We start from the raw sequence: 13,298 nt of genomic DNA on the forward strand, positions 1-13,298 counted from the left end.
TCAGGAATGAGAGATACCTGTCTTTATTTCCAAAGGAGACAATCAACACAAGTAAGGGACATCTACGTATTGAACTGGTTTATATTTTAATTCAGCTCCAAGGCAAAGCAGATATGGTATGAAACTCTTAAACTTTGCTTCAAGAATGTGGTTTTATATACCAAGATTCAGTAACTTTATAGAGTTGATTGAAGAAAGAAAATCTGACCTGCCTTCATTGCCTTTTTTAGGAAATTATTACTTTTGAATAATGTAAGTTAGGCCTTTGTATTAAACTTAAGTATATTGAATGAATGCAAACATTTTATAAGCTGGATATTATTTTGACTGAAACCTTTATGTCATGTAAAGCTTTTTCTTCTCACTTCTGCCCATCAAAATCCTATCCCTCATTTTCTACTGGATGTTGCAGTCATCCTGGCTTAAAGCAGCCTTTCCCTTCTTTGAATGCCTGTTATTGCATTTGCTCAGGTGACCCCCTATAACATTTATCACACACTGCAGAGTCTTATTCCTAATACATCTTAATACATCTTCCAAACCCGAGTGTCAGTTTTAGAACTTTGTCCAGACACATGGTTCATTCAGCATCTACTTGACACATGTATCAATCAACCACAATGTGCAGGAGCTGTGCTAGGCACTGGAGATGCAGTGGTGAAAAGCAGACATGACCACAGCTCCTGGGGAGCTGATCAGTAAGGTGAGTAGATGAATTAGGGTCAAAGATTGTGTATCATTTGCAGCATCAAGTATAATGCTGTGACTATTGTGGGAATACTGAAGATACTTTGGAGGAAGGATCTAGGTTCTCTGTTGTAAGCAAACTTACATCTAGTAATGGAATGCCAAATGTTGGTCTGTATGCTTTTGCTACAAGTAGGAGTTCCTAGTTTCTTCAAGCAGCTTTTGAAAAGATGTGTGGTATAAAGAAATTTCAGTAAACCCAACATTGTCTTTCCTATGCTCTTAACACTAATATAAGACTCCCTAAAAATAAACATTTTATATCCGTTTCACATTATTGAAGCATAAGTTTGAAAAAGAAAGAGTTATGTTTGGTCATTCAAATAATCAAAGACTGTCTTAGAACTAACATTCTTTTCAATTTATACTGTAAATTAAACTCAGGTTTATAATTAAGAAGAAACTGCCAATAAAAAGCAATAAATCAGATGTAGCATGAAATAAGTAAAGTATAAATAATATCAAAAAGTTTAAACTTTTTTTATCGTAAGCTTCTGGTTCAATATGGCAATCTAACCTCCCTAAAACATTAGCAAGTTATTTTTTTAAAAAGCACCTTTAAAGGTACAGAACAAAGAACATAAGAAGAGTCTAGGAGCAAAAGAGAGATTTTTAAAAAGTTCAGGAAGTTGAAAACTGGATGGAGTAGTAGCAACTGATAAACCAGGGAAAAAGCAGCCACTACCTAGAATATGTACAGAGGTGGCAACAGGCAAAGGGAGCCAGTCTAACCTATGGAACCCTGGAAGTCTCAGAATTCAGAAACAGCAAGTATGAGAGAGGATACAACAGAGATGTGTGACTAAAATCAGGTACTTAATTGTGCATGCAATGATCAATGCCCCACTCCAGTGCATAGAGAAAAGGCATTTTACTGTTTTCCAGACAAATGTAATGAAGGACCTTCTCTAGAGAAATTGCCAAAATTGGTTCACAGGCATTGACACCCCAGAACAAAGGTCTCAAAATTATGGCAAGCATGTGATCTTCAATAAAATGGCCACCTTCTCAATCACATTTCATTAATTGAATTGTCAGTAAATAAGACCCTACCTGTGTTCAGAGAGCTACTAGGCAATGAATTTACTATTTCCTAGTTATAAACAGAAACCAAGTATCTCTATTTGACAAAAGCCAACAGCATGCACGTGCAAGGCCAAGAATACCTATCATAAAGAGCAATGGACAGGGAGACATCAATACCCCAAAAGAAACAGATAATTCAGGAACAACACCACCAAAATCCTTAAAAGTTCTAATTCATACCACAGAAAAATGAGGAAATAGCATCTGTAAAATAAGAATAGGCTGCTATAAAAATATCCATATGCTATGAAAAAATTATAGATAAAGTAAATGTTCTTGATATTTAAAAATGTGATGATCAGACTACAAAATCAATTGAATGGTTGAACAGTAAAATTAAGTAAATTTCAAAGAAAGTCAAACAAGTAGGGAAATAGATGGAAAAACAACAGAAATGCAAGAAAGAAGGATTAATCTTGGAGGCCAAAACTCAACTAATAGAAATTTTAGGAACAAAAAAAAAAGGCAACTGAAGAGTGGAACTAGAGTTGAAGGACATGAATAATTAGAAAGTATCCATTGAATGTTCAGAACAATGAATAAATGAAGACTTAATTAGATACCTTATTTAAAATTACAGATGACTAAGGATAAAGAGAAGACTCTAAAAGCTTCCAGAGGATGTGTGGAGGAGTGACTGTGTCATGATCTGACTACTGCTGAACCCTGTATTAGATCCAGTTAGATGGGGACAGAACAGAGATTGAGGCTCTAAATACCCTAAGAGACTGGTCGATCAACCCCTCCTTCACCTATGCCCCACATTGTGCTGGTTCTGGAATAGGCCATTGCCCTGCCATGGACAAGCATGTAAGGCATTTCCCCCCTTATCCGGGGTGAGTCATGCCCTATCTAGTACCCCATCTATCCTGCCCTGTCCTATATAACCCCTTATCACCTGCCATATGGCACAGGGTACATCCATGTCATCTCACTGCCCTCAGAGAAAAGCCTAGTATGTAAATTCCCTTAATAAACTCTTAGGTAAGAATGATGTTGTCAGCCTCTATCTATTGTCCCTCAGCTACAGGAAATTTTACATAATGGGGAAAATCTCTGAACCTTTACAAAGGAATGAGTATCAGATTGGATTAGTCTTCTCATCAGCCAGAGTAAAAGATAGAGAATCAACATCTTAAAATTTCTGATGGAAACTATTTAAAAATATATGTATCTTTATTGATTTCAGAGAGAGGAAGGGAGAGAGAGAGAGAGAGAGAGAGAGAGAGAGAGAGAGAGAGAGAAATCAATGATGAGGGAGTCATTGATCAGCTGCCTCCTGCACGCACCTCACTGGGGATGGAGCCCAAAACCTGGGCATGTGCCCTGACTGGGAATTGAACCTTGATCTCCTGGATCCTAGGTCAATGGTCAACTACTGAGCCACACTGGCTGGGCTGATGGAAACTTTTTTATTTTTTTCTGTGCATTTTAAAAAATTTATCTTTATTGTTGAAAGTATTACAGGTGTCCCTCCCCACCCCCCAAATTGGCCCCCTCCACTTCACTCCCACCCCCTCCCCAGGCCTTTACCCCATCATTGACTGTGCCCATGGGTTATGCATATATGCATATAACTTCTTTGGTTAATCTCTTCCCACCCTCCACCCCCCTTCCCTCTTTCCTCTCAAATATGATCATCTGTTGCATGCATCTCTGGATCTATTTAGCTTGTCAGATTCTTTTGTTTATTAGCTTCTTCTTAAAGAAGACCATTCAACTTTTCCTATAGTGCTGGTCTGGTGGTGATGAACTCCTTTAGCTTTTTCTTATCTGTGAAGCTCTTTATCTGACCTTCAATTCTAAATGATAACTTTGCTGGGTAGAGCAATCTTGGTTGTAGTTCCATGTTTTTCATCACTTTGAATATTTCTTGCCACTCCCTTCTGGCCTGCAAGGTTTCTGTTGAGAAATTAGCTGACAGTCGTATGGGTGCTCCCTTGTAGGTAACTAATTGCTTTTCTCTTGCTGCTTTTAAGATTCTCTCTTTGTCTTTAATCTTTGGCATTTTAATTATGATGTGTCTTGCTGTGGGTCTCTTTGGGTTCCTCTTGTTTGGGACCCTCTGTGCTTGCTGGATTTGTAAGTCTGTTTCTTTCCCCAGGTAGGCAAAGTTTTCTGTAATTATTTTTCAAATAGGTTTTCAATTTCTTGGTCTCTTTCTTCCCCTTCTGGCACCCCAATAATACAAATGTTGGGCCTCTTGAAGTTGTCCCAGAGGCTCCTTATACTATCTTCCTATTTCTGGATTCTTTTTTCCTTTTGTTCTTCTGGTTGGGTGTTTTTTGTTTCCTCATGTTCCAAGTTGCTGATTTGATTCTCAGCATCCTCTGCTCTACTGTTGATTCCCTGTAAATTATTCTTCATTTCAGTTCGTGTAGCCTTCATTTCAAATTGGTACTTTATTATGTTATCGATTTTCTCAGTTATTTCCCTAACAGTCTGCTTAAACATCCCTATAAACAAAATTCTGAACTCTGTATCTGTTAGCTTGCTTGGATCTATTTCATTTAGTTCCTCTTCTAGAGATTTCTTCTGTTCTTTCCTTTGTGACATGTTTCTTTGCCTCTGCATTGTGGATCCTTCCTGATGTTTGTTTCTATGTATTAGGTAGAGCTGCTGTGTCTCCTGGAATTTGTAGAGTGGCTTTATGTAGTAGGTGTCCTGTGGGGTCCAGTGGCTCAGCCTCCTAGTCACCTGAGCTGGGCCTTCTAGGTGCTCCCCTGTGTGGGCTGTGTGCACTGTCCTGTTGTAGCTGAGCCTTGGTTGCTGTTGGCGTCCCTGGGAGGAATTGACCCCCTGGGAAATTGGCTGTGAGGACCCTCTGTAACTACAGCCAGAGAGCTGCTGTGCTGGAGACACCCCTATGGAGCAGGATTTACTTCACTGGAGCTTTGGTGTTCACCAAGTGCGCCTCTTTAGTGCGTCACTTGTGGATGTGGTAGGGTTGTAATCCAGTGTGGTAGAGTCTGACCACCAGGTGCACTGTCTCTGGGGCCTCCTGGGAGATGCAAAGTCAGCCTCTGCCAGTGCCTTGCGCAAGGCCACCCAGCATGAGCTACACAGCAAACCGTAGTTGGCTGCTACTTGTGCTGGGCTTGGAGGTGCCCAGGAGAGGCCAAGCTATGAGCCAGTGCAGGCTGCTGCTAGTGCCAGGCCTGGGATTACTTATCAAGCCGTATGGGACACACTGCTGCTTTTTTGAGAGATTTTAGGAAAGTCCTAAGCATGAGGCTCAAGAGGCCACTTGCACAGAAAAGCCCCTGGCAATGGCCTGGATGAGCTGCAGGTGGGAGGGGCGGGGCCTCCGGGAATCAGGGGGCGGGGCCCAAGGTGGGAGTCAGGTGCTGGCGATTCAAACATGGCGCCTGCCTGCGGGCTGTGTGCGGGGAGGACTCGCTACAGGAGCCATGGCCTCCGCCAGCCCTTCCGCCTGGGAGGAAGCCGCCCCTCTGCCTCTCACCCGGATCTCAGGCAGGTTAGTTCCCCCCCGAGTGTCCCGGGTCCTTTCAGGCTGCTGCCCGGCGCTGGGCTCAGAGGGAGCGTCCGAGTGAGTCCGTGCCGGGCCCTTTAGAGGAGCTGCTGGGGCTCCCGCAGCCTCCGCGACCCTCAGCCACAGTCCCCGCTGGTTTCACAGCCCGGAGTTGGGACGTCTCTTCCCGGCCTGGAGCCCTGGGCTGGGGGCCTGCTGTGGGGCTGGGACCCCTCACTCCTCCGGGAAACCCCCACCGCCGAGATTCCCTCCCGGGTTTAACCCAAGGCACCGGGTGTGGGCCTGTGGCCGCGTCTCCCCGAATCAGCCCCAATCCGCCTGCTTCTCCCCCCTCCTGCTGGTCTCGGTGGTGCTTCAGCTCCCTGGTTGTGGGGCTTCTGTGCAGCCAGATCTCAGGAGGCTCTGAGTGATGGTGGTTCTGTGTTTTAGTTGTGATTTTGCTGTGGCTGCGGGAGGCGGCGGGTGCAGCTGCTACCTACGCGCCATCTTGTTTCTCCCCATGGAAACTATTTTAAACATAGAATTCTACAATCAGCCAAATTATTAATAAAGTGTGAAAATTGAATAAAGCACATTTTAAAAATCCTCACCCAAGGATAGGTTTATTGATTTTAGAGAGAGGAAAGGGGAGGGAGAGAGAGAGAAATAAACATTGATGTGTGAGAGAAAAACATTGATTGCCTCTTGTACAAGCCCCAACTGGAACTTAACTGACAACCTAGGTATTTGCCCTGATGGAGAATCAAACCCGTGACCTTTCGGTGTACAGGGCACACTCCAACCAACTGAGCAACACTGGCCAGGGCTGAATAAAGAACATTTTTAGACAAGAAGTGACTCAGAGAAATTGTTTTCCACAGGCTCAGCTTTAGTAGGAGATTGATTACTTGAGCAGAATGGGGTGAGGAGGGAGGAGTGATCCTAAAAAGAATGACATGAGCTGCAATGCAGAAAATATTGGCTACAACCCCCAAAATAATGATGAGATGTCTTAGCCTATGTGTTGTACAGATGGTTCGGAGATAAATATGTCAAGATTAGAGCAGAAAATGTGAAGGCTAATGGAGGGAGGTTTTAGACAAATAGCTTTCAAAGATTTGATACCATCCTGAGAATGTGCAAAACATGCGCAATAAAGATAATTCAAGAAAATAAAAGGCAGTGGGAAACTCCAGGAAAAACTAAAAGCTGTGCAAGATGAAATATAATTATGGTTGTGCAATAAATATATACATTGCTACAACAATTTAAGAACTATTTTAAATTTTATATTCAACTTCTAAAAAAACTTTATAAACAATTTTATGAATTAAAAGTATTAGTTTTGGTAAGAGAAATACAAAGAATACTATTTGGGTGGTGAAATGGGAGGAGAGCTGAAGCTCACAGGGTGAGCTCACATGTCATTCTTTTTAGGATCACTCCTCCCTCCTCACCCCATTCTGCTCAAGTAATCAATCTCCTACTAAAGTTGAGCCTGTGGACCACAGGGTGATCCATCAATAAATCTCCTACTAAAGTTGAGCCTGTGGACCACAGGGTGATCCATCAGTAAATACATGTGAAAAAATGTTATTTAAAATTAGAAAGGTAATGTCGATAGTAAAAAATAGTGATAAAACTATATTGGGATAAGGTGTGGGAATCGGTACAGATAGGCTATATCTGCACTTCTCATAGCAGGGAGTTTTTGATAATGTCCAAAATTAATAAAAACAAGATGTACAAATATTTTATTTAATAATATGGTAGTAATCCCCAGAAAAAGAAAATTCAGTAACAGTTTAAAACATTTAAAGTGACTCTTTATGAAAGGCTATAATGGAAGTGGAGAAAGTTAGGATAGATGACTTGCTTTTCATTGTAAGTCATTCTGTACTATTTAAAAAACCATGTATATGCTTTACTTTGATTTTAAAAAATTACAAAAATATGTAATTAAATGAATATGACAAATATGATAGATAAATATAGATATAGATGGATGATAGATAGATGATAGATAGATAGATAGATAGATAGATAGATGATAGATAGATAGATGATAGATAGATAGATAGATAGATAGATAGATAGATAGATAGATAGATAGATAGATATAGACAGAGAGAACTTTTACAGGAAAACTAATGACCAGATTAAAAGGACTGTCCAGCCCAGCTGGGCGTGGCTCAGCAGTTGAGCATCCACCTAGGGTCCAGGAGATGGAGGTTCAATTCCTGGTCAGGGCACATGCCCAGGTTGTGGGCTCGATCCCCAGCAGGGGACGTGCAGGAGGCAGCTGATCAATGACTTTCATCATTGATGTTTCTCTCTCTCTCTCTCCCTCTCCCTTCCTGTCTCTGGAATCAATAAAGATATATTTTAAATAAATAAATAAATAAATAAATAAATAAATAAATAAATAAATAAATAAATAAATAAAAAGACTGTCTAGTTTCATTTTAAGCCTCCTCCTGCCCCAGCACAAGTCTTCTTCATATTCTAGGCCTCTTCCAAATGAGACATTCTTAATACTTCCAAGACAAAACTTTGGTGGGGCAGGAAGACTGTTTGTAAGTTTACCTCTGAAATACAAAGAACACAACTGTTTGATTTCATATTAAATGTAATCAAAACATTCTCTGAAATTATTACGATGGAAGAACAGAAGTGGGGATGTTGTGGAAGTAGCTAGGGGGGCCTAATCTAACTGAATATTGGCATTTTGATTTTCAAAATAGAGTCAGTGCTGCAATTAGGATACAATTCAATCCTCTCATCTCCCACAAAATAATAACTGATATTTATTATATACTTATTTTATATCAAGCATTTTGTATTCATTATGGATAATCATAACAATACTATAGGGTTAGTATTTTTATTGCCAACTCATAGTTAAAGAACTGAGGCTCATAGTAGTTAGGTAACCTGCCCCAAGGTCTCACAGTCAAAAACTGGGGAGTTAAAAATGTGATCCCAGCTCAGCTGACTCTATAGTCCATGCTATGCTATCATTTCATTCATTCACTCCATTCATTCTTTTTTTTTTTTGCTATTAACAATATGACTGTAGTCTTTGGATTTTTGGAAGCACCTGCATTTTTTAATACTTCTTTAATTCCCATGTCCTTATACTTCTTTTAAAAAATTAGATGAGAAAAAACACACACATAACAAACAGGAAGAAAAAGAGCAAATTATATAAGCATTAATTTTACACCGTTTTGCACTGCACCGTCAAGCACTGCCTACTGGCTAAGAGCTCAGTCTCTGGGACCAGACTGCCTCCTTTTGAATCTTGGCTCCACCACGTACAGTCATCAGCATGATGCTGAGCAGCGAGTTAAACTCTCTGGGCCTTGGTATCCTCACTAGTAAAATGGTGTCGATAGTCCCTGTGTCAGGGTTTTCCTGGGAGATTAAATGAGATAATTCACACAAAGCACTAAGAACAATTCCTGACAGTGCAATCTTCTGGAGTTCCCAAGGAAGTTTGGTTTTTGCATCTCCATTTTCCTCAGCTGGAAGGCTTTTTAAAAGAACTTTATAATAATGGACCGCTTAACAATTTTATTTCAGGTTTATAATATGTGTTTAGAATTTTATTGTGTTACTTTTGTATTTTTCATTGAAGAGCACTTATAATTTAGGAACCATGATAGGAAACACTAAAAACCTGCCACTTCTCCCATGGTTCCAAAGAGTCGAACAGACATTGAGTTCTCTGCATTTTTATTCATTCACTAGTTCACTCGTTCTCAGCCATGTGCCAGTTACGCTGTTAGGAACAAGAAGAAACCATACCAGTCTTCTAACTCTGTGTACAAAAAAGCGGGCAAATATGGTGCCCAAATTGGCATTTGATCTTCTGTTTCGTGTGAAAGCTGACTGGTAAGAATTAAGACAATGGTGTCTGGAATTCTGAATGCGCCTCTGTTAAGTCACTTGTAATCTGTTAACATTTAACAATTAAATGGTTGTAGACTGGTGCAGCAGAATGGTGCCAAAAATCCTGTCAATGAATGCAAGAGGATCTTAAGCAGCTTATTGAAATAAAAAAAGGTAAAGTTTCAAAAATGGTATTCAGCCTTTATTCAGTGATGAGAAGAAAAATGCCAGTGCTTTAATTGCAAACATGGTTTCCTAAAGCATTCTGAGTTTTCCTTAGGGACTTTCAGAGTCAGGGATTGACTATCCTTGTGCCTGGTTGGATAGAAAAGGGCTTGATAAAAGTGCTATGTCTGCTGGCACAATTTAATCACTTAATACCTTGTTCCAATTGAAAACATAACCCAGCCCCATTCAGATGATGGAGCACCTACTCTTGATCTGTCTATGGCTTGTGCACTCACTGATATTTCTAAGGGAAGTCCTGTGATTCTCGAAATGGAAATCAATTTCTCTGACTTGGGTCCTTAACTGGAAAAAAAAAAAAATTTCATTGTAATCTGTTGATGATTGCTGAAAATGTAACGCAAACTAAATAAACTCAGTGTCAGCCTGGAAGAATGGGCCTAGCTGGGGACTGGGATTGAGACTAGAGGTGGGATTGCGGGTAGAGTAGGGAGAAAACTGAGAAAAGATTCTTTATTGCTGGAAAAAGACAACTTCAAGGACACTATCAGACAGCATGTTCTCTGCATAGTTCTTGATTCTTATAATAGCTGAAATAAACAGTCTTCCAAAGACAGTTATAAACTTATCAAAGGTAGTAGTAATTCACCAGTTTCGATAGCTGGAGGAAAATTTAACACTCTTTTTAGGGGCATAAAAATATTACAGATAACACCATTCCTGAGATATTCATTTCCTACAGCTAAACGGAGTTCTACTGAAGAAGTTCACATAGCATTCATACCGTTAAGTTACTTTAAGAACCAACTGTTTCATTCAAGCAAAGGAATGTAAATGTGATGATTGCTGGGGTGGCTGTGTTTTTGCTTATGAATGAGTGCATCCAGGGTAGGTCAATGGTTCTTACAGTTTAAAAATCATGAATCTCTTTGGAAAAAGTCTAGTGAAACATAAGACCTCATTTACAGAAAAGTAGATCTTTATGCATAAAGATACACAATTCTTTATATCTTTTCTGTATATTCATGGACCCTTATTTCGACTGTTAGGAGTGATGGATCAGGTTAGGAAGTCCACTTCCTAACTCTATGTAATAGAGTATTACAGAGACAGTTAAAATATGACATAGACTAATTGTACAAAATAGCTAGGAAAATGGTGATCTTGATATTAATACTGTCTTATTTTATGTAACTGCAAAATACATGGAAGTAAAATGTTTCATAAAACTACAATTTTTTGAATTGTAGATGATTTAGACCAGTCTTCAAAATTAACAAAGCTGGAACCCAGAGAAAAGACTTAAGTTCACCCAGCTAGTTTATGGAAAAGGCTGCTATATTGTATGCATATGCATATGTGTACTAAACTCTTGACTGCTATATGAAAAGTATAGACTTAAAGGAGAGACTTAACTTTTAAAAGGGTACCATTACTTTTCAATAACATATATTCTGACTTCCACTCCAACTTATTAGACCATTAGAATGCAGGGAAAGGAGGAATTAAACTTAGAAATGCTTATATCTACATACTTATTAAGCCAGGACACCTCATTAGTGTAAATATTCTTAATATCGATCTATTTTTAAATGTCACCTATTTCTAGCTCGATTGTATAAAAACACAGTATATTTATTTTTTCAAATAATTTTGGAAACAATGAATTTTCACGAAGCTTTAAAAATTCAAGGAGAAATTTCAACATTACTTTTCAGAGAAGATTATTTGAAAATAGAAACACTTTGAGTTGTTAAATTGCTCAATTTGTTAAAAATCAAAAGGTTTCAGTTCATGAATCAGATACAAAGAAGCAGAACAAATAGGAAATAAATTAGGTGCTATTAGGAAGGATTCTAACACTGCGATGTTATCGTAGCTGGGCCCGAGAACCTTCTGAGGAGAGTCGCCTGGGAATGGAGCGGGGCCCTGGCACCTGCCTCTGTGGCCGCCCATCCTCAGCGCTCCTGCCGAGGCCCTGCGGCCTCTGGAATTGCTATTGTTTGGAAACACCCGGAGCAAGTCCGAGACAGGAACCCTCCCCACTCCCGCGCGCTCCCTCCACCCTGGCGGCTCCGGGCAGGGAAGGTGGCCCTGATCTTAAGCTCCTTCCAGTAGACGGGCTTCTGGAGAGGGTGCTGCCAGCTGATTCCTTCCCACTGGGAGGCGGTCAGCCCCCCTGGCGGCAGCTGCTGCGGCCCGGGAGCGGGGGGCGGCCCCCTGCCTCCTCCCAGCGGCCTGCCCGCCTCGGGGGCGCAGCGCGTGGCTCGGACGGTGCGCGCTCCGCCCGGCCGGCCCGGCCCCCTGGCTCCCGGAGCCCAGGTTCGGTTCGCGCGCTTTGATTTGAGCGCCAGCTCTCCCGGGAGCCGGAGGGAGCAGGGGCCCGGGACCAGGGCCTGAGCGGAGCTTCCTGAAGTTCTGCCAACTTTGCCTCGAGGGTTTCCGGACCGGAGCTATTAAACTCTCCCGGGAGAGCGGGGATCAAACCGCCTCCCAGGGCCCTGCCGGGAGGGGCGAGCCCCGCGGGGGAAGGGGCGCGGGCGCCGGCCACTCCCTCCTGCCCTGGCCCGGCCCGGCGTGCGGCCCGCGCTCACCCGCGGGAACCAGGGAAATGGGTGCGAAGGGGAGCCCCGAGCTGAGCTTCTAAAGGACATTGCTTAGGGTCTATATTGTTTTGTTTTACTTTTATTTATACTTTTCCCGTTCTGCTCGGAAACACGTACCTAATTTTATTTCCTCTCTTCCCCCCAACACCTCCTCTTTGCCCTTTTTCTGCACCCCTAACCCTGCCTCCAGCGGCCAGAGTTCACCTCCGCTGTCAGGCGCCGCAGGTCCCCCGGTAGCTCCTGGGGCAAACAGCTCGGTTCCAGGAACCGGGTCCCTCCATCAGGGGGAATTACTTTTGTGGCTGTTCCCGCGCACCGCGGATGGGAGTCGGGCAGCAGCCGCGATCCAGGCGCTGCCGCCCCGAGAGGCCCGGGACCGGCTGCGCCGAGCCCCACCCGAGTCCTCATTTGGTCTCAGAAAAACTTTTTAGGGCCCCAGTCCCTGCTCGTCCTCGGAGCTTTGCGCTCCACTCTAGTGAGGAGTGCCCAAAGGGGAGCGGGGTGGGGGAGGGGCCATCGAGGAAAAAGGAGCCATCAGAAGACACTTGGATCATATATTTATTTTCTATAAAGAAATGATACCCATGTAATTTTAGATTTTCTTCCGAATTAGAGTTCTGGGGCTATAGGAAACCTGTTTTTCACACCCCCTGCTCTCATAACGGCCTGGATGGCTTAAATTTTCTAATCGCGCGGCGCGCATCGCCGGAGACGAAGGACGTGTGACAAGCGGCCTTCCTTCTTTCGCAGATTTAGATTAAGGTCTGTGGAGGAGTGTCTTTCAGACCAGGAAAAACTAAAACTTTTAAACGGCCCGCAGTTTCCCTAAGGGGTTTGTGCAGGAAGGGAGAGGTGTCCCGACCGTCGCACAGTCATGCAAATAGAGAGCATTTTGCAGAAAACACCGCCTAATTACCCAGGGCCAAAGCTTCTCCTCTCCGGTCTGGCGTGGGACAAAGGGTAAACATTAAAAAAAAAAAAAAAAAATCACTTAGCCTTCCTTCTCTTATTTGGCATTTGTAAAAGTTTTCGGCAAACCTCCTTGGAACTGAAGCGTTAGCCACTCGCTCCCCGCGCGCCCCCTCGCCCGGGGCTGGGGCGGCCGAGCGCTCGGGGGCTGCGCGCCCGCCTGGGAGCCGCGAGCCAAGGTCAGCCCCGCGCAGGCCCGCGGGTCTCAGCGCCCCCCGAGAGCCAGCGACTGGCAGGTACCAGGGGCGGGGGTCCTTGGACCACTGAGAAGTGCAACCCCAATCTGAGCGTGCTGAAGGCTAGGGTCCCAGGGGAAGGCTGGTTTTCGTAAGGTGCTC

This window comes from Miniopterus schreibersii, assembly GCF_964146895.1.
Source record: "Miniopterus schreibersii genome assembly, chromosome: 3".
In the NCBI taxonomy this organism is placed as follows: domain Eukaryota; kingdom Metazoa; phylum Chordata; class Mammalia; order Chiroptera; family Miniopteridae; genus Miniopterus; species Miniopterus schreibersii.